At 38.5% G+C, this 21,629-nt stretch overlaps 1 pseudogene; it reads left to right on the forward strand.

Moving 5' to 3' along the window:
- Positions 1-3,670: 3,670 nt before the first annotated feature.
- On the forward strand, positions 3,671-4,424 carry LOC142450796 (coiled-coil-helix-coiled-coil-helix domain-containing protein 2 pseudogene; annotated as a pseudogene).
- Positions 4,425-21,629: the final 17,205 nt, after the last annotated feature.

Below are 21,629 nucleotides of genomic sequence, written 5' to 3' on the forward strand. Positions count from 1 at the left end.
TTTGTGAAGAAAAAAAAATCGAGTAACTATAACACACAATTTCAACTCCTCCATCCTCCGAGGTCTTCTCTGAGTGCCCAACCCATGTGCCCCTCCTCTTTCTTGAACCCTCTGCCTAAGCTGCCCTCCTGGGGCTTTAACTCTTCCTCGAGCTACACTTCGTTTCTTTTTATTTTGGGGTCCAAATACTATTTTGAAAAATTGAAAGCAGAAATCTTTGGCTTTTTACAACTTAGTTATTTATCTTTAATTGGGAGTTAAAATATACATCACATCATTCCATATTTCAATAATGTCAAGCAGAATTGCACAAGTTCTAACACCATCCATTTCCAAACATTCTTTCCCTTCCTGAACTCCTTGACGTCATCTCCCTCTCACTCCATCATCACTGCACCACCACCACCCCAAAAATCCTTAATCTGCTTGCCAGCCCCTATAGGTTCATCCATCCTGGGTTTCATATACCGAAAAACAGGAAAATATATAACACAAACTCAGGATGGTGACCCCCAGTGGCACAACACCTCTGAAATAAATCCTAACAAACAAACAAACAAAAATACAGAACATGTTGAAAACCAGATCAGGTCCACTGTGCATCAGAGTGGGGATCAACTGACAAGATTTTAACCATCCAAGTCAAGTTTATACCTTTGATCTATACTCATTGCTATAATCCACTCTATTTAGTAATTATATACTTTTATTTTTAGAAAATATTGTTTTCCCTTTCACATAAGCTGTGAATACATGATGCAGGTTGGAAACCTGGCTCGAATATGAAAAAATAAAAAACCTGAAAGCAGTCTTTGAGAGAAACCGATATAATGACTTCATTAAGTTATTGTTTAAAAGATGTTCTCTATTAACTCAAAAGCACTATCAATAAACAAAACCTGTCTTATATACATGCAACAACCAACACTGTCATGGGCAAAAAAGTGAGACAAGAATAGGTCCCATCAAATCTAAAAGACAGAAAAATAATTTCAAGGAATGGTAATATTTGAAAAGCATAAGTATCCGCTATATTATCAAACTGGCTATGGCATTGATATATTTATGAATGTTATCATTTGAGACTATGATACCATTGCCTAGATGGTCAATTTTGATTCGTAAAGACAGTCCAAGTTCAAGTAAACTAGACTCATGAAATCAGCTGTTTATAGTCATTGAATGAAAGGTAGGAGATGTAAATGAAGCAATAAAATAAACAAGGGTTAACAATTAGTTCATTTGAAGAATTGAATGCCACGATTTGAGGAAAACAAATCTGAGAAGGTGCACAGTCTGCCTCGTGCATGTTTTACTGATAATGTGCTCTAACAAACAACCAGGCCAAATTCCAGACATCGTTTCTTAAAAGAGAAAGAAAATGTGATTCAAAGAATTTTTCCAAATTGGGTTATTTTTAAAAAAATATAACAATAATATATCTATGAAGACCATGAATTAATTAAAGTTTATTTAGTTTTGAAATGTCAAATACATGTTACATATTTCCTTTTACGGTGTGCAATGCTTTCTAAAAGAAATTTAATTCATTGTTTTACAATAGAAAGTTGTTCAATACTCTGTGATAATATATAGTTATAGCTTGTAATACTCATTGGATTTAAACAAATTATATAAAACCGTATATCTGGAAAAATAAAAAGTGATTTATGAAAGTAATGAAGCATTTCATTTTGGTCTGGTCATAATGTATGTTTATCACAACTAACAATAAATAATCTTAGACTGGACCGCCATTTATCTTGAATCTTAAGATTTCTGTCACTTTTATGGCAATGAACTTTGATTTTTTTATCAAAAAAGCAAAAGGTAATACCCTGACAATAATTCAATATTTGATGTCCTTATATTACCTGGTTTTAATTGTAATGTGAATGAATAATGAATATCTTTTGTTATCAAATCAGTTCCTCTTCCTTACAAATTGAATGCCTCTATAAATCCCTAAAAGAAAACTAGAAAGGACAACAAAAGGAAATTGATATACTATTGAGCTACCATATATGCTCGTGTATAAGCCGAGTTTTTCAGCACAAAAAAAAATGTGCTGAAAAACTGGGGTTTGGCTGATACACGGGTCAGTGGTACCCCAGCGAGGTGTAACATCTAGAGGGTGATTGCCATTCCTCCGCTGTTCATTCAAAGCCCCGCTGAAACTGCAGGCCTTTGAATGTTTGTTTACTCACATCTAACCAATCAGAGCCGTCTTATGACATGGACGGCTCCAATTCACAGAAGCACCCATAGTGATTCACATACGCTGCCAGCTGAACTGGTAAGGGTGTGTCTGTGGCTGTGCTCCATCTCTCCCCTCTGGTCTCTGTGTTAATTCACATCCTGCATTTTCCACCCTAGGCTTATACTCGAGTCAATCAGTTTTTCTGGTTTCCCAGGTAATAATTAGGTACCTCATCTTATACTCGGGTCGGCTTATATTCGAGTATGTACGGTAAATGAAAATTTAGTAACTTGAGCATTTTAGAAACTTAATTCAAGAAGTAACTTGCTCTACGGGTAACTTGACTTTCACGTAACTAAGAGGGTTACACGTTGGACTGCTAACTACAAGGTCAGTAGTTTGAAGCCACAAGCTTTGCTGTACGTGAGAGAGGAGGCTTTCAACTCCCACAGAGATTTATAGTCTCTGGAACCCACAAAGGCAATTCTCCCCAGTCTGATAGGGAGGATCATTATGAGTGAGAATCAACCCAGTGGCAGTAAGCTCAAGTTTGAAGATAAAATTGAAAGAAACATGTACTACTTGGGAAAAGGAACAACCATCAAGTGGCCCTAATAATTAGTCCCTTTTGACATGAAAAAGCAAGTTTTTACTGTGACATCAATATGTTCAGCTACCCCTTGGGATGAGAATTCTCTCGTATAAAGACTTAAGTAGATTTCACTAGGGCCGACCAGTTGTTTGAGAAACTTTCATGCTATTAAACACCTAAGAATAAGGATTTTAAAAATAAGTTTAGAAAATAACCTCATTGATAAGGAGGCAGAAAAATAAGGGAGGATTAAGAAGCCATCAATGTCCATAAGAAACAAACCCATTCTGCACCGAATCACTAAAGCTGGTGTGTCCAAGGGTTTGGTTTTCCCTAACCACTGGCTGACTTTAGAGAGTGTTTCTTGTTTGTTTCTTGATGTCTAGGACCTGTGCTAGTGGAAGGTTAGCATGAAGACCTCACATACTGGCAGGAAGCTCAGAGGAGCTCAGTCTGGATGGACGTGATCAAGTTCATACTATGTCAGTGTATTCATTAAGAACTGTGAGGACACAGCATGCAGGGAGAATACCTTTCCCAGCCCCACATTTGGATTGTACTTTGTGTGACTGCACTCAGGCAATAGGATGCGGCTGAAGTGACCTACACCATTGCCACTATAGGAATACTAATTGAAACCAGCCCTTAGAGAGACAGGGCTTTCATAAAAACATACAGCTTCAGAGATCAGAGTTCTGCTCTGGCCTATGAGATAACTATGAGTCAGAAATTGTTTGATCTTATGGGCGTGGTTCATTTTATCTTGATTATGACAATAGTGGAATCAATGAAATAATAGATTGCGTTCCTGGAAAGAAAATAATGGGTCTGCCCTCCGCGTTTCCCGCACCGAGAAGCCGCCTCCCCGCGGAGTTACGATGCCACGCAGAAGCCAGAGCCTTACTTCCTGCGTGGCCACTCTGGCCAGCCGAGCCCCTCAGATGAGAGCTGCCCCCAGGCCAGCCCCAGCTGCCCACCCACCAGCTGCAGCCCCACCAACTGCGGTCGGCTCACCTGCTGCTGCACCCCGACAACCCGGTCTGATGGCACAGATGGCGACCACGGCAGCCGGTGTGGCTGTGGGCTCTGCTGTTGGGCACACACTGGGCCATGCCATCACTGGAGGCTTCGGTGGGGGGAGTGGCACTGAGCCCGCCAGGCCTGACATCACTTACCAGGAGCCTCAGGGAGCCCAGCCGGTATACCAGCAGCAGCAGCAGTTTGGTCCTTGCCACTATGAGATGAAGCAGTTTTTGGAATGTGCCCAGAACCAGGGCGACCTCAAGCTCTGCGAGGGTTTCAGTGAGGTGCTGAAGCAGTGCAAATTTGCAAACGGATTGGCCTAATCACATTCAGATCGAGGAACTGGGACCTACATCTCTCATGACCAAGTTAATTTAGTATAAATCGGTAACTGATAGTAGCTATGTAACGTGTACAAGTTACACCTCTTTTCCATCATTAATCACTTCCTTACTTTCAGAATCACCTTGGAAAAAGGCATTGTTCTGTATTGAGATGATGTCACATTTGGGGCAGGGTTTGTGTGGCCCCCTTAATCTAGCTGTTGTGATATAATTATTTGAATTAACAAAAATAAAGTTATTTCCTGTCAAAATAAAAAGAAAATAATGGAAAGATCTGCCCTTACATGTATCTGCAGAGGGAATCAATGCTTGGAAAGTGTGCCCTTCCCCCGAGAGCCTACCATTGTGTGTCTTCCCGTCGGGTCTGGTAGTGCGCACCTCTCCTGTTTGTTCTCCTATCTCTGACAGTAGGAGTTGCTCCTCCAAAGAGCTATCTTCCTTTGATGTGATGTCTTTTTCTTTCAACCTTCTAGCTCTCTTGCAAAACCTAGTCATGTTTCCATTTTGCTTACTGGGCCCTAATTTGGTATTTGTTATCCAGATTGATGCTAGAACACAGGTCTAAAAAATAGATTCAGGTTTGTTTGGTGAAGTTCTTGGAACTAAGTGGAACAACATGCTCATTTCAAGTGGGAAAAAAGCAATATTAACAATTCATGAAATTTTTGTATGATAAGCAGAATCTTAGTCCCAATGATCTCTGCCCTCTTTGTCTGCCTTCAATAGTTATATTACAGAACAGGCAAAAGGGACTTTGGAAATGTAATTGAGGTTACTAGTGAACTGATTTTACCATAGAGAGGCTAGGCGGCAACATGGGGGTGAGTTCAATGTAATCATAGGAATCCTTAAATTAGAAGAGGGCAGAAGCATCAGAAAGCTTCAGTGGCCAGCACTGACTTGAAGGTGAAGCAGCCACACATCATCGAGATCGCAGCGTCAGCCCTACAACTGATATGGACAAAGGGCTGCCACCAGTTTGAGTGATCTTAGACGCAGACATTCCCCAGAGCTGCCAGTAAGGACCGTAGCACCCAATCAGCTGTGAGCTAGCATTGGCAGGAAATTCATTCATGCCTTGACGGGCTTCGATGCCAGTGCACAGAACTATGATGTAAGAAATGATATAATTGCTTTAAGCTACTAAATTCATTTGTGGTAAATTTTTACATGCAATAAAAAATTTTTGCCAGGGCTATGATACATACTGTTCACTATTATAAAATGATAATGCTGTCTCTAAAGTGAACCAGAGACGCAGACATAGATATAGTAATGCATTTGGGGATCCCCTTTACTTCTAGTCCCAGTAGAAGAATAATCAGTTCTAATGGCATGGCCCCACTTGCTGCTCTCCCTCATGAAGCTATCACTGAAATACGGGTGCTCTAACAAAGTGTAATGGGAAAAGCAGGTGGCTGTCAGAAAGAAGATCATCTGTCATCTACAAGGCTTGAGTCCACATGGAGGAAGCACATCAAAATCCATTTTCAGTGTCCCCATGTCACTTAAGCCTCTCGCGACTGCCCTCTGACTGGAGCAGAGGTTGCTGAATAGCCTCGCTCTCAGTCAGAGGGGACTGTAAAGTTGATGATGGCAGGTGTAGTTTAAAAGGTAATGCCTTACTCTTTGATCTGCTTGTTGACCCATTTTAAAGTTGTTTCCATTTTTAATATTCTCTGATTTCTTTGTTTGTAAGGTTTTACCATGACGTGTCCTGTCCTTGCTGGTGGTTTTGTTTTCTATCATTTCCAGTAGATGAGACCTGGGACAGACAGGAGCTAGGTTGATAAGTGCCCTGGGGCACGGCAGGGAGGGAGGAGAAAAGGGGAGCCAAGGATGATGAGTGTGGAGGACAGTGCCTGAAACTCCTTGTGGTGCTGCTTGTACAAAGCTGCTGAATACGATTGGATGATGAACTTGTATGACATATGAAAAATACACCGATAAGCTTGCTATTAAAAATAATTTTACACAGGAAATTTTTCATAAAAATTAATTCACATCTGTTTCATTTAATTGTTGCTACACTCACTTTGGTAGAAATGTCGACTGGAGCAATCACTGTGGAGAACTCTTGGCTGGTGTACGTGTCCACTAAGCGAGCAATGCATAAAGAAAGTGCTCCGGCGTTTTCTGACTACGTGAGATGGCACAAGGGAACGTACAAAGAGAACAAATTTTTAAATGCAAACTTTTAGGTATTTCAGATTTAGTCCTGGTCAGAGTAGCAGAGTTTCTGTAGACACTCTAATAGAATCACTTAATTTTATAGTCTCAGAATCTCACGTGGTAAAGCAAAACCAAACTGCAATCAACTACTTCTCAAATTTACTAAGTGAAATCCTCATAAGTGAATTCCAAGCCATTGATTGGCTCTCTCATTAAAGGAAGCTGTCTCAATTAGATTTAGATAGATTTAGCTATCTGAAGATATTCAACCTCTGCATCTCTCTGAGATTTGTCTTCAGTGGAAAAAAAATAGGGAAAATCTTCTCTTGTGTTTTTAAGTAGACTGAGCTTGTCTTTGTTGAATATTCTATAATTTTCTTCTTTCAAATAAATATGAATTTTTATCAAAGTCTATCCTACGCTCTTGTTTTTAATGTTTTACTAGGGGTTCATACAACTCTTATCACAATCCGTACGTTCATTGCATTCATCATTTTTTAACTCATTTTATTAGGGGCTCATACACCTCCTATCACAATCCATACATACATCAATTGTGTCAAGCACATTTGTACATTAGTTGCCCTCATCATTCTCAAAACATTTGCTCTCCACCCAAGCCCCTGGCATCAGGTCCTCATTTTTCCCCTCCTTCCCCAATCCTCTCTCCCTCACGAACCCTTGATAATTTATAAATTATTATTTTATCATATCTTGCTCTGTCCAACGTCTCCCTTCACCCACTTTTCTGATGTCTGTCCCCCAGGGAAGAAGTCACATGTAGATCCTTGAAATAGGTTCCCCTTTTCCAACCCACCTTCGCTATGCCCTCCCAGTATCGCCACTCTCACCACTGGTCCTGAGGGATCATCCGCCCTGGCTTCCCTGTGTTTCCAGTTCCCATCTGTACCAGTGTACAGACTCTGGTCTAGTCAGGCTTGCAAGGTAGGATTCGGATTATGACAGTGGGACAAGGGGGAGGAAGCATTTAGGAACTAGAGGAAAGTTGTATTTTTCATCCTGCTACATTGCACCCTGACTGGCTTGTCTCCTCCCCAAGACCCTTCTGTAAGGGGATGTCTAGTGGCCTACAAATGGGCTTTGGGTGTCCACTCCGCACTCCCCTGCTATGGTAAAATTTTTTGTTCTGATGATGCCTGATACCTGATCTCTTGACACCTTGTGATCATACAGGCTGGTTTACTTCTTCCATGTGGGCTTTGTTGCTTCAGAGCTAGATGACCGCTTGTTTACCTTCAAGCCTTTAAGACCTTTAAATTGGCATTCTATGATGCTCACCTTCCCGACACAACAGCTGAAGACAAAGTGGGTAACCAACTAAATATGGTGAAGAAAGCTGATGATGCCTAGCTATCAAAAGAGATAGTGTCTGGGGTCTTAAAGGCTTGAAGGTAAACAAGCGGTCATCTGGCTCAGAAGCAACAAAGCCCACATGGAAGGAGCACACCAGCCTGTGTGACCATGAGGTGCTGAAGGGATCAGTTATCAGGCATCAAGGAACAAAAAAAATCATACCATTTTGTGCTCTCCTCCCTGATATGACCACTGAAGACAAATGTGTGCATAAGCAAATGTGGCAAAGAAAGCTGATGGTGCCCAGCTACCAAAAGATATAGCGTCTGGGGTCTTATCCTACTCTCTTTTATGGTATTTATTCCTCAAAAAGTTTATGATTTTAGCATGTTCTAGGTAAACAATCAATATAGGAGGAAAAAGTAATTGTGGGCTACTACTAATTTATGTCAACAGAAATATGGATGCCAGGCAGACAAGTTGGAATATGACTTTAGGTAAAGCTGAATGGCTAACATGGGTTGCAATACAGTGAATAATTTATGACTCTTCTGTCCATAATTTTTGCTACTCCCACCAAAGGCTTTTCCTAGATAAGTCTGGCAAAGGAAGCAGGTAAATATACTGAATGTAGTCTATGATGCAGCTGTGAATTATTGCTGAGTTCACTTCAATTGCCCTCCTGCTGAGTGGGTGTGCGTGTTTGCGTGTGTGTGTGTGTGTGTGTGTGTGTGTGTGTGTGTGTCTGTCTCTTGGAGGAGAGGGGATGGGGAGAACATAAGCACAATATAGGAGACAAAGGCAAGGGAGCCTAAATCATTACAAGTTTCCCTAACAACAGGAGGCCTAGAGAGGCTCCAGGCAGAGGTTACAATTTAAAACTCAGCCCCACTTCCCACCCAGTCTCATAAAGCTTCCAATTTGAGGACTTAACCTGGAGCAAGATTATCTGTGACTTGAGGAGAAGTTTTATTTTCCCCTTCTCCTTGATTTTTCCCCTCCTGAAAAAAAAGTTCATAAAGACAAAACCAAACTTACAAAACATATTAAGGGGAGTTATTTGGCCAGAAAAGCAACAAACAATAGCAGCCACCATTAACCCCAGATCAACATACAAGACACCACCAACCAGAAATCAAGCCACTGAAAACAATATTCTATTTAAAAGAAAATTACCCTATAAAAAGGAGCGCCAGTCATATTTCACAATGAAGACAATTAAAAAGTAATAAAGGAAATCATATCAATATAAAATATTTGAATGGAGGGTATAGAACTGTAAAATTCAATAAAAACACAGAAAAGTAAATAGCAAAATTAATCCACTTGACCTTTTAGACAAATTAGACATGCATACAACAGCTCAATATATATTCTTTACTAGTTCATATGGAATATATTCCTGAATAGACCATATGTGAGCCCACAAAGCTAGCCTTAATAAACTGGAAAACATTGGTATATTACAAGCCATTTCCCTGATCGCACTGCCATAAAATTAGAAATCAAAAATAAGAAGTTCAAATTGAAGATTAAGTACATGTAAATGGAACAACACTCTGCTTTAAAACTGGGTAATTGAGAAAATAAAGAATGAAATTTGATAATTTCTTGAAAAGTATGAGAATGAAAATACACTACACCAAGATTTTGGTACCCAGGAAAAGCAGTATTCAGAAGGCAATTTAGAGCAATAAATGCAAGCATCAAAGAGGAAAAATAAATTTAACTACTTTCCCTAACAAGTAGAAGAATAACAAAATTAATTTACATCAATAGAGAAGCAGAAGCAATACACAGAGCAGAAATAAAAGGGTGAAGTGAAGAACACAAATAATAAATAAAAGGCTGACATAGCCACAAAACAAAAGATAATAACAATACTATGAAGGACTGTACTCCAACAAATCTGATAGTCGAGAAGAAATGGAAAATTTTCTAGAAACAAATTACTTACCTAAATTAGCAGATTAGTGTAGAAACCCTCAACAAACCCGTCACCAAAGAAGAACTAGATCAGATTATTTAAAATCACTCAAAAAAGTGAAGAACCAGATAACTTCACTGGCGATTTCTACCAAGCATTAAGAGAAGAATTGATACCAATTCTACAGAAATTATTCTAAATGATAAAAAGGACAATATATTTATGAAAATATTTAATGAAGTATGCTAAATCCTGATACCAAAACCAGGGAAAGATATTGCCAGAATAGAAAACTAAAAACCAATATCAGCCATAGATGCAGAATCTCAGCAAAATCATAGCCAATTACAATCCAAAATAATTTTTTTAATATCATGATTATGTGGAATTCAAACCAAGTTTACATGAAGGTTCAACCTTAAAAAAACAAGCATTATAATCCACCTTATAAATAAAACAAAGGAAAAGAACATTATCATACCATTATCATAAGAACATTATCATACCAAGTGATGCAGAAAAGACGTGAGAAAATCCAACATCTAGTACTGATAAAAATTCTCAGTAAAATAAAACTAGAAAGGAATTACCCAGTGTAATAAAGAACCTATATACAAAACTATAAAGGGGAAAATTGAAAGGAATGCCCCTAAAAATAAGTACCATAGGATGCCCTATATCATTCTTCTTATCCAATTTTTGTTTTTGGTGCCATCAAACTGCTTCAATCTATAGCAACCCAATGCAAAACAGCAAGTACCACTGCCTGGTCCTGTTGAATCCGTAGGATCTGATTTTGATGTTTGCCATCCTCACAATGGTTCCTATGCCCAAGCCCATTGCTGTAGCCACCATGTCAGTCCCTTTCGTTGGAGGCTTGGCTCTTTTTTTGCAGATCTTCCACTTTACCAAACATGATTTCCTTCTCCAGGGACTGGTCTCTCCTGACAACATACATGCTCAATGTACGGAAGATGGAGTCTCGCCATCCTTGTCTTTAAGCAGTACTCTGTACATTTTCTTAAACAGAAAAGGTTTTCACGTTATCAGTCATTGTACTTCCAATATTCTTCTTCACCACAATTCAAATGTATCGATTCTTCTTCAGTCTTCCTTATTCAATATCCAACTTTCATTTGCTATGAGGCAGTTGAAGACACCATGACTTGGGTCAGGTGTACCATAGTCCTCAAGGCAATATCCTTGCTTTTCAGTACTCTAAAGAGGTCATGTGCAGCAGATTTATGTAAAGGAACATGTCTTTTAATCTCCTGACTGCTGTTTGCATGAGAACTGATTGTGGATCCAAGCAAGACAAAATCCTTGACAACTTCGGTCTTTTCTTGAATTACCTTGATGACTACTGTTGATTTAGTTGTAAGAATTTGAGTCTCTAATTGAGTCATCATGCATACTGAAGGCTGTAATCCTTAGGCTTCATCAACAAGTAATTAAAGCCCTCCTCACTTGAAGCAATCCTGGTTGTCTCATCTTTATATTACATTTGTTGCCAAGCCTTTCACCAATCCTGATGTCACATTCTTCTTCAGAAACAACCCTGATGCATACTTTTCTGATATTAAACCATGCAGTATTCCCTTATTCTGTTAACATAACTGCCTCTTGATCCATGTGCAAGTTTCACATGATCACAATGAAATGTGCTAAACTTCCCATGCTTCTCACATGATTATCCAATATTCAATAGTATGCTAGAAGCCTGTGGTCATTGCACAATTTCATGTCAACTTGAGGATATATAAAAATGTGGGCGTGGAGTTAAGCCATCAGGTCGCAGTGTAATGACATCACTTGGAGGTGCCACTGAGATATAGCTCTCAGGAGGCCAACCTCTCTGTCTCTCTCTTCTGCCTCCACCGTTCCACTTGCTGGCCACTCTGAGAGCTGCTGGAACCCTGTTGCTTTCCACCAACCTCAGAACCACTGGAATGTGTAAAAACAGACCTGTGATCCTACTACATTCTCATTGCATGTTGTCATGTGAGGCTGATGAGGGACATATGAACTAGTACCAGCCTTATGAGTTGGACTGGGCTGAGTGTTTTTTGGATATACAATTGCTTCTTGATATAAAGCTCTTTCCTACACATATGTGAGTATCACTGGATTTGTTTCTCTAGTCAATCTGGCCTAACACAAAGTATAGCTAGCTCTGTTATATAACAAAAAGAACCTAAGAGTATCTAAAGTAGCAAAGAAGAATAAAAGTCTCTCTGCTCTCAGGTGATTTGATTTTATATAAGGAATGTTCAAAATAAAAAACCCAAGAAAATTATTGTAAATAATGGAAAGCTTTGGCACTTTGATAGGGTACAATATCAACATTCACAAATCAACCAGATCCCTGTATGTTATCAAAGAGGTCTCTAACATGGAAATTAAGAAAAATATCATTCAAAATAGCTACCCAATAGATGAAATACTTATAAATAAATCTAAAAGAAAAACAAAAGATTTTGACAAAGAAAACTACAAAATACTACTATTAAAAGCCAATTGAGAATTCATAAATGGAAATAAATACTATGATCATGAATAGAAAGCATTAAGATTGGTGAAAATGTGAATATTACCCAAGTAAACTATAAAAATAATGCAACTCTGGTCCAGAGCCTCACATCAAAAACTAATCACTAACTTTACATGAAGAAGAAAGAAATTCAGGATAACAAAAGAACTACTGAAAAAAAGAACACAATTGGAGGTCTCTCACATCTTGTCTTCAAAACCTACTATACATTCATGGTCCTCAAAACATCCTGGTGCTGAAACCATAACAGACATGTAGACTAATGGAACAGAATAGAGATCCAGAAATAGAGAACCCAGGAACAAATCCATCCACCTATCGAAAGTTGATTTTACAAAGGTTTGAAAATCATTAAATGTGGTAGAGATAGTCTCTTAAACAAAATTGGCAAGATTAGAAATCTGTTTCTGAAAAAGAAGAATGAAACAGGACCCATACCTTACAACATATGTAAAAATGAACTGACAATAAATCAAACACCTAAATGTAAACCCTAGAACTAAAAAAATTCATTCATGGGAAAATAGAAAAACTAACTTAAGGATCCTAAAACACAATGGAAACACACAAGCAAACTTAAACAAAGCACACACACACACACACACACACACAACACGAGGGAAAAAATAGATGACTGGGAATCCCTAAAAAGAAGACACCTTTGTGCATCTAGAGTAAAAAGAACCCACCGAATGGGAAAGTTGGGGGGATAATGATATATCACACAAAGAATCAATCCCTAAAATTTATTTTTAAAAACTATAATAGCAATAAAGGATAAAAAATCTAATTTTAAATGGGCAGAGAGTTCACCAAAGAGATCCATGCTCACAATCTCTAGCCATTTGATAATAAAGTTAAAAAAAAACAGAAACTAACAAATTCCCTAGAGGGGAACAGAGATTGAGACCCTCATATACTGCTGAAGGTGCTACGAAAGTCTACAACCACGCTGGAAAGTGGGATGGCACTTCTTCAAAACCACCCATAAAAGAAATACCATTGAATCAACAATCTCTTAACTCAGTATATACCCTAAGGAAATAAAAACCATAGCATGAACAGATATATGCAAACACAAAAGAGCCGCACTATTCATAAGAAGATGGAAACAACCTAAGTGCCCATCAATGGAAGAATGAATAAGTAAATCTTGGTGTGTACACACAATGGAATGGTACACCTTGCTAAAGAATAATGATGAAAACTGTGAAGCACTACATGACATGTTCAGGTTTGGATGACATTATGCTGAGTAAAGTGAATCACAAAAGGACCAATACTGCATCAGACCATTGTTACAAAAGTAAAAATGAAGGTAAGGTTGTTCATACCAAAAGAAACAGACTTACACGGTTACCAGGTGTGGGTGGGGAAGAGAACGAGGAGGAGCAATTGGCTAAAGAGTAGCCAGGTATTAGCTAAGGGGAAGAGGCAGATAGTATTCTACCAGGAGAAAGGAATCGGGGTGAGGGGCAGGACAAACTATCAGGAGGTTTGATAAGTGGTTTATATTGTGGAATACACAAATGATTATCTGATATATAAACCCCACCTGTAGTGGTTAGATGATTTATGCCAACTTGAAGATGTTTGAAAGTGTAGGGGTGGAATAGAAACTGTGAATCAGGTGGCAGCTGATGATCCTTATTGGGGTGTGGCCTTCTTATACCCAACGGAACTGAGACCCTCCCTCCTGATTGCTGAGATGCTGCACTGACCCAGAGAGCTGCTGGTGTCTTAGCATGTTTCCACTGACCTTGGGTCCACGCTACTCTGCACCCACTGCCCTGTGACCTTCCTGCACTCTGCATGTGGCCATGGTAGCCCAAAGAGTAACTTGTGGACTATTTTTGGACTCATGGACTTGAGTTGGACTGGTCTGGTATGCTTTCTTCGGATATAATTTCTTCCTGCTATAAAACTCTTTCTTTTTTTTTTTTAAGAGAGATTAGTGTCACTGAATTTTTTTTTCTCTAAGTGACCTGGCCTAACACACCACCTAATACACAATAAAAAGCATTGGTTTTGTTTAGTTTTTCATTTTAAAAGATGGAGGGTAGGGTCTGATATTTGACCTATGGAAACTGACCTTGGGCACCAGAAAAGGTAAGTGGTGACTTCCACCCCATTTTTCTACTGGATCTCTTTGACAAGTAATCTGGAATCTCACTGACAGACAAAGAGTCAGACAAAGAGTAGACAGACAAAGAGTCAAAAAGTTTGGTTGGTTTACTCAAACTTCGTCTCAACTTTCCTGGTATAATAGAGGGAGGAGTTCAACAGCTAAGCAATTTATGAATGTTAGTGTGAACTTATGCAGCATGCCCACTAACCCTCATATTTCCCAAGAGAACATACTTCCTATTCTAAATTAGTAAGGAAAACATTACTTAGGGGAGAAGCAGCAATCTTCAAAATGCTATGTTTGTTATTGTCTGCAGGCAGAAGATGACAGAAAAAGACTGTGCCATTGATATGAGTCACAGAAACACACCTGGGATGACAGAACCCCAAAGTGACATAGGCTAATCGATAGTATTAAACTCCAGAGACAAATGGGAATACACAGAACAATGAGTGGCAGAAATGGAAACACCTTGAAACTGACAGAATACTTCCATTCACTCTGTTGAATGCAGTGAGAAGTATTATAATAGGAAAGGGGAGAATTTTCTTCACGTCAAATATTATGAACTAAAAGAAACACCGCATGACTGGGAAAGTCTGAAACTTATGCAGACCAAAATAGATTTTAAATATTTGGGTTTTCATTTTCTATCACATTATTTATAAAACCAATTTATGCTGTTCAATTAATAGAAATTAAAAGATGACTAGACTATCAGAAATAAATTCAGGTAATTTCAATTGCAGTTTTCATTCCAAATGTGTAACCTATACTTAGTATGCAATTATTATCTATCAAATCCCTTCTCCACACCAACATACAAAGACTAAAAGCAACTTACTTTCACCTTGTAAGAGCGAAAACAAGTACAACTTTACCACACTCTCTTAAAGCTATTTTAATTTTTATACTTTCCGCTATAATCGGTTCACCAAAAGTTGTTACCATTTTATGTGGGTTGACTAAATTGATGATATCATGTCAATTGAACATAATTAGCAAGATGTAGCAAATACCTTAAGAGATCATTCATCCCCCAATGAGATAAACTCCATAGAATTTTTGAGACCCCCGAATCTTAGCATGAAATTTTTAGAGGTTCAATGGTCTAACCATTGCTATGGGACTACCTCTTACACCTTGCTCTGTCTACTTACTAAAGAAAACTTACAAAATGTATTGTTTCCTTGAATTTTGGAAGCAAAATTGATATTTGAGTGTTCTGTTCTGAACCAGTAAACATGTAACTATAATCTTAAATTTTTGTGGGGACCCAAAGGAAGCAAAGACCCTGAAGCAAGTCTGACTGCAGTTGTATTTGCTTTCCCCTGAGATCTTCATGATGAAGCAACCTTCCATTAGAAGTAGGCAATCTTTGGTTAGCCTTTATTGGAGATAGTGTAAACTCCCAAAGAATACAAACAAAACAATATTCTCTTCTGCAAGCAACTATTCGCATTGAAAAACAACTTCTGCTTGTCACTGAGCTCTGGAAAAGACTAAACATCTGACCATGGTGCGTCAGGTAATCATTAAACTTGTCATGATTGCTTTGCAATTTGATATGCTGAGGCACAGCTTAGGCATGCCAAACAGCAATTCTCAGCCACGTGAAAATGGAATAAAGCAGGCCTTCAATTCACAGACTAATCAGTTGGCTCAGCTATCTGTAGGATCTAACTTTGCTTTCCCCCCTCCATCCATAATTAGGGCCACATAGGGATTTTCCTATAATCAACTGACAATGAGGGGAAAACACTAAAACTGCTTTACAAAAGTTTCTGGAAGACATCACAGTAAAAGGTTTGTGTTTAAACAACAAAATACTATTCAACAATGAAAATGAACAAACAATAACTATATTCTCCAAATAGAGGCATCTCAAAAGCAGTGTTCAGTAAAACATTTCATTGCTAAAGAATACATCCAATGTTATTTCATTTATATTACGGTCAAACTACAATAACAATAACACCAAACTAAATATTTAGAGAAATATAATAGAAAAACAGAAACAGTTTGTGGCAGTCACATAATCTCCTGTCAACCTGAGAAAAGAGGTGGAGTCTAGCCTCTCAATTAGATCATAGCCAGTGAGACCTCTGTGTGGGCATGGCCTTCTCCTGAGGATTCTGGGAACTCCTGTCTTCCTCTCTGGAAGCAAGGCACACTTTCTGCTTCATCTTCCTGCTGACAAGCCACATGGAGTTATGCTAATGGAGTCAGAGCCCTGGAGCTCCAGGAGCCACATGGAGACCCACGCCATAGCTGAAATGCTTACACTGCCCCTGGATCCACAAGACCTTCTATTGACTGTCTTGTGACTTCCTTAATTCGGTATCATTGCATGTGCTGCATGAGTCTTAATAGAAATGTATGGACTAGTATCAGACATATGCACTAATATTAGACTTATGGGCTTGCTCTGGACTGGGTTGGGATGTTTTCTCAATACACAATTGCTCTTTTATATAAAGCTCTTTCTTATACACATATGAGTGTCTATGAATTTGTTTCTCTAGTCTACCCTGAATAACACACAATTCATGCAAAATGTAGTATATGCACACCTTGTATGTTTGGGTAGGTGAAAAGAACAAATAATTTTATTTGGGAAATCGAGGGCTTTGAATGAGTTGATTTTGGTTTGAGGGGGGAGCCAGTCCCCCACCACTAATCGTGGGTTTAATTAGCACAATTCTATGATTGAGATATATAAATATTATATTAAAGTCATCAAGAGCATGATAGATAGAAGATATTGAAATAATGGAGTCAGACACATTTCATGGTAGCATGCTCACCTCAGCCCCACATGATGGTGCACATGGAGAGAGGGGGAAGGGAAGGAGGACAAGGGGAAAGGGAACAGGGAAATGAGGAAGGGAGAGGAGAGGAGGAACCGAGGAGAGGTCAATGGAGGAGCTGAGAGAACGAGGTCTCTTTATATTGCTAACCCAGGCCTATATACCTTTGGGGGTGTGCAAGCCCACTAATTGCAGGTAAAGACATACATCACAGGAAGGGGTTACTCTTTAGGTTATAGAGCAATGAGAGGGGTACAATCTAGGGATACCTGTGACAAGATGGGCAGATCTTATATTCACTGAGGAGCTTGGATCTGTTCTCTGGATCTCCATAGGAACCATTATCAATAGAGTATAAACTCCACCTACAGAAACCAAATCAATGACTGCAGGTCTTTAGGGAGACGTCTATTGTCATTAACAGCAGGGAGTGGGGGGCCCACTGCAGTCTGGTCACTGACTGTCTTCAGGGAGGATGTCTGTAAGCATCTGACCTCCCCCCACAATTTCCCCTTCTATTCTATATATAATATTCAAAAGAGCCATATACATGACATGGTTAGTTTCTATACAGTGAAAGTTGTCAAAGCAAAACTTCATGATCCAATTAATGTAGCCACAAATTCAGGCTTATAGCAAACATTTAGAATCCAGTCACTGGGGATAAAGTCCCCCTATGCCCATCTGCTATTGGAGGAAGGAATGAGAGGAATTGGGTGCCAAGGTGGGAGGAAATGGAACCAATAGATTCTGCTTCTATAGGGAGATTGGATTAACCATGTGCTCACTTTAAGGCAGCACAGCTTTAAGGGAGAATCTGTGGGAATGACAGACAACCGCAGGAACATGTACTCGGACTATATCTCCGACTACCAGAGTGGCGGCCTTCCAGCCGTGGGATACTAGTCTTCCAGATTCCCTCTGGGCCAGTCAGGAAATAAGTCCGTTTTATTTCCCTCAGGGCTAGTATCCCACAGTTGATCATGTTATGTTTCTCGTGCTTGTGAAGTTTGTATGACTAGTCATTTTATGATCACTCTTTTTATAACTAGCTTACAATCCTGGAGGAGTCCTTGGTGGTGTAAATGGTTAAGCACCGAGCTAGAGGTTAAAAAGTTGGTGCTTCAAACCCACTCAAAGGTACCTTGGAAGATAGATATAGTGACTTACATCCAAAAGAGCTCAACCTTAAAAGCCCTCTACAGTAGGTCAGATCTATTTCACACGCATAAAAGCCATGAGTCAGAATGAACTTTCACCAACTAACAACAACCTCAACTCATTTCTACGACTCTTCTAAGGAACTACAAATTTGTTTACCCACAAATTTAATTTTGTTGAGGTGTATGAGAATCATTATTTCTGAAAGTTTTTCAAGCATTTCTAATGCATACTAGAGTTTGAGAAACATATCTTTGCATGGTTAATATCATCTCTTGTATTGATTTTTTATATTCTGAAATATTCAAAGACCAAAGGGATCAGAAGTGAAGCGATGCCCCCCCTAGCCTAGCTGTGACGTGCTGACCCACTTTGTTTCAGTGCTTCATGTCAGACAGGTCATGCGTTGGCTGATTAGCCTTTCAAGACAGACACATAAAATGTTCTCATTGAGGTAATAACTGTTCCCAGCCTAACTCAGTCAACTCGGTTTGCTCTTTCTTTTTTAATCACCGCCACATCTGTGAATGAATTCCAAATGTCATGCAAGAGAAATATGGGCATGTTTCTTTGTGCTACTATTTCTCTAGGCATGTCATTTCTCTGATTGTTTCACTGCCCCCTGCTTTTGCCTCTATCACTCCACCTTTTTTCTTCTTTCTTTCTTGACAACATCTTTCAGTACTCCCCACCCCCACCACAGTCTATTTCTTTCATAGAAATGCCAAAACATCCATTTCAATCTCTTTTGAAACTACTATGAGTATTTATAAAGAAAAACAGAATTAAAATTCCATACCTAAGAACCTGGTCTAGGTAAGAAAAACATAATAATAATTTCATTTAATGAAGACATTAATTCTGACAACCTTACCGCAGGCTTTTTTCTACTTCAATTTCTATATAGTATATACCCATGGGATCAATAATAAGCTCGCAAATGCCACATCTTTCAGTCTAGTACTTTGATGTCCCTCTGTATTTTATATATTTCTGAATCCAAATCAAAGATCTCAAACACGTAGAAATTAAAGCACGGTTATTGAGGATGAAACCCAGGGAATCGAGCCAAATAAAGTCAATACTTGCTTTATTTTTATCACGTAAGTGAAGTGTGAAATTTCAAGCAAATAACACATGGGGGAAATTTGAAACATGAAATATTTCAAGTTACCATTACTAAAAGTGAGATGCTTAAATGTTAATGTTATGCTTGGAATAATTGCAAGATCTCACCCGCACTTCTGAGAATTATACTGGAGCCTATCAAAGGCTTTGTTATGAGCTGCGGCAAGTCCTGTGTTTTTCTTACTCCTTGGAGGGCCACACTGTCACTATAGATACTTAATAAATGTGGGGCGTAGAAGAGTCCTGAATATTTTAGATAGATTTACTTATTGTTAGACTGCAAGTATCTCAAGAGCAGAGAGGTAGTAAAAAGCATATTCAAATGTTTCTAACATTTTCCAGAATAATTCTCTCAAAATATTTAGCAGGAAGAAAGCTGAGCGATCCTAATCTCCTAAACACAATAGCATGAAAAAGTAGAGATTTTTTTTCCAAAAACAACTATATAAAATATATCAGTTGTCAAGATACTAACTTTGGAAACATTACGTAAAAGCAGTTAACTTTGAGATAAAATTAACTCATTTAAATGTAGTTCAAAAGTTTCCTATCATCCAGATAGAACACTGTATAGGTCAAAAGAATACTATCTTTCTTGGAGAAGAAATTAAAATTAGGCAATTAACCTTTTATCCACTTAAAAGTTAAAATTCTCCTTATTTCGAAGCTAAAGCTAAGCATGAACTTTAAATCTATGGTGTGTAGTGTTTTTAAGGTGTGTGTGTGTGTGTGTGTGTGTGTGTTTCTGTCTGTGTAGAGGAATTTGATAAGTAAAAGTTTAGAAATGGTGAACTACTGGAGAGAAAATTTGAGCTGTCTAGAGAGATATGTTGTTTTTGTGAAGGTCAAATTTGAGGTCATGATTTCCCTATGCCAGAAACTCATAGTGGTGGTGAGTACTGTCTCCTGGATATTTTGAGAGGTCAATATATATTACACTTGGATACACTTGGATAGTTGACTGAGTTTATTACTTGATAGAATATAGTTAAGATTCATGTCCAGGTGATATATGGCAGAACTATGGCAGCATGTAGTGTGCTTACAAAGGTACATGTGAAATGATACATATATCAAAAAGTGTCAGTTTCTTTAGGCTTCTAGCCAATGGACATCTTTGGTATTCTAGCTTAGGTAGACTACACGCAGGTATTTTCCAATCTTAAAGATTTTAAGATAGCCAAACTTTCCCAAAACATATACATTAGAATTAGCTTAAACAATTACAGTATGTATGATAGCACATAAAATGACATCTGTAAGAAACAACCCCAAAATAAGTTAATTCGGGAGTACAGTTTAATTATTCAAAGATCATGTTGTCTTAAGGTTTGAGCTGTCATAAAGATGGCTGATTCAGTTCCAAATGTGAAATACAAACCCAACAGCATACCAAGGACAAAGGGAGAATGTCTCGTCCAGTCCAATTTGAGGAGCTAGATAAACCACCCGGAAGCCCTTCAGCAAACCTTATCTTTCATGCATCAGAATGGCCACAACCATTTCAGAATAAATCATTTTCAAGGGTAAATTGGTTACCATTTGTTACCTAGATGATATATCATAGAATGGATGTTGGAGTAGCAACTCAAGTCATCATTACATGAGTAAATGGTAACCATTGATCCTTGGAAGGAAACCTGTTGGTGTCGTGGCTTCCTAAGGTACTACTTACTATCTGCTCCAGCGGTGAAAGATGAGACTTTCTACTCCGTGAAGGTTTACTGTTCGGGACACCAACAGGGAGCATTCTCCCTTTTGCTCTAGGATCACTGTGAAATCAGAATAGACTCTGACCATGTGTCAGTAATTGCCACTTGTTGTTATAGGAGTAGTTGCTATTATAGCAATTGTGGTAGTAATAGAAATATTGTTAGTGTAATCTCTCAAATCCCTGGCTTCATAAAATATTCAGAGACACTCTATGAACAAAACAACCATAATACAAAGAGATCCAGAGACAACCATGGTTAGGAAATTTCAGTTAAACAGAGGTAAAGAAATTCCTCACTGGTGGAAATTATTCCTGGAACCTTTTGTATGAGATTGCGTCTTGTTACTCCCTGATAGATGTGGATAGTTTGAAAAAATTAAAAATAGTTTAATGAAATTATATTTTCAGCAGAACATCTCACAGGAAGAGTATACAATTAAGCCAAGAGGAAAATGCCACACAAGTACAAAACATTTCATAATGTAGAACACATAATCTCTTTACGGTAGGTAGAGTCAGCTTAAATACATTTATTAAATCAAATAATTATATGAAAAATTAACCT

This window comes from Tenrec ecaudatus, chromosome 6, assembly GCF_050624435.1.
Source record: "Tenrec ecaudatus isolate mTenEca1 chromosome 6, mTenEca1.hap1, whole genome shotgun sequence".
NCBI lineage: Eukaryota > Metazoa > Chordata > Mammalia > Afrosoricida > Tenrecidae > Tenrec > Tenrec ecaudatus.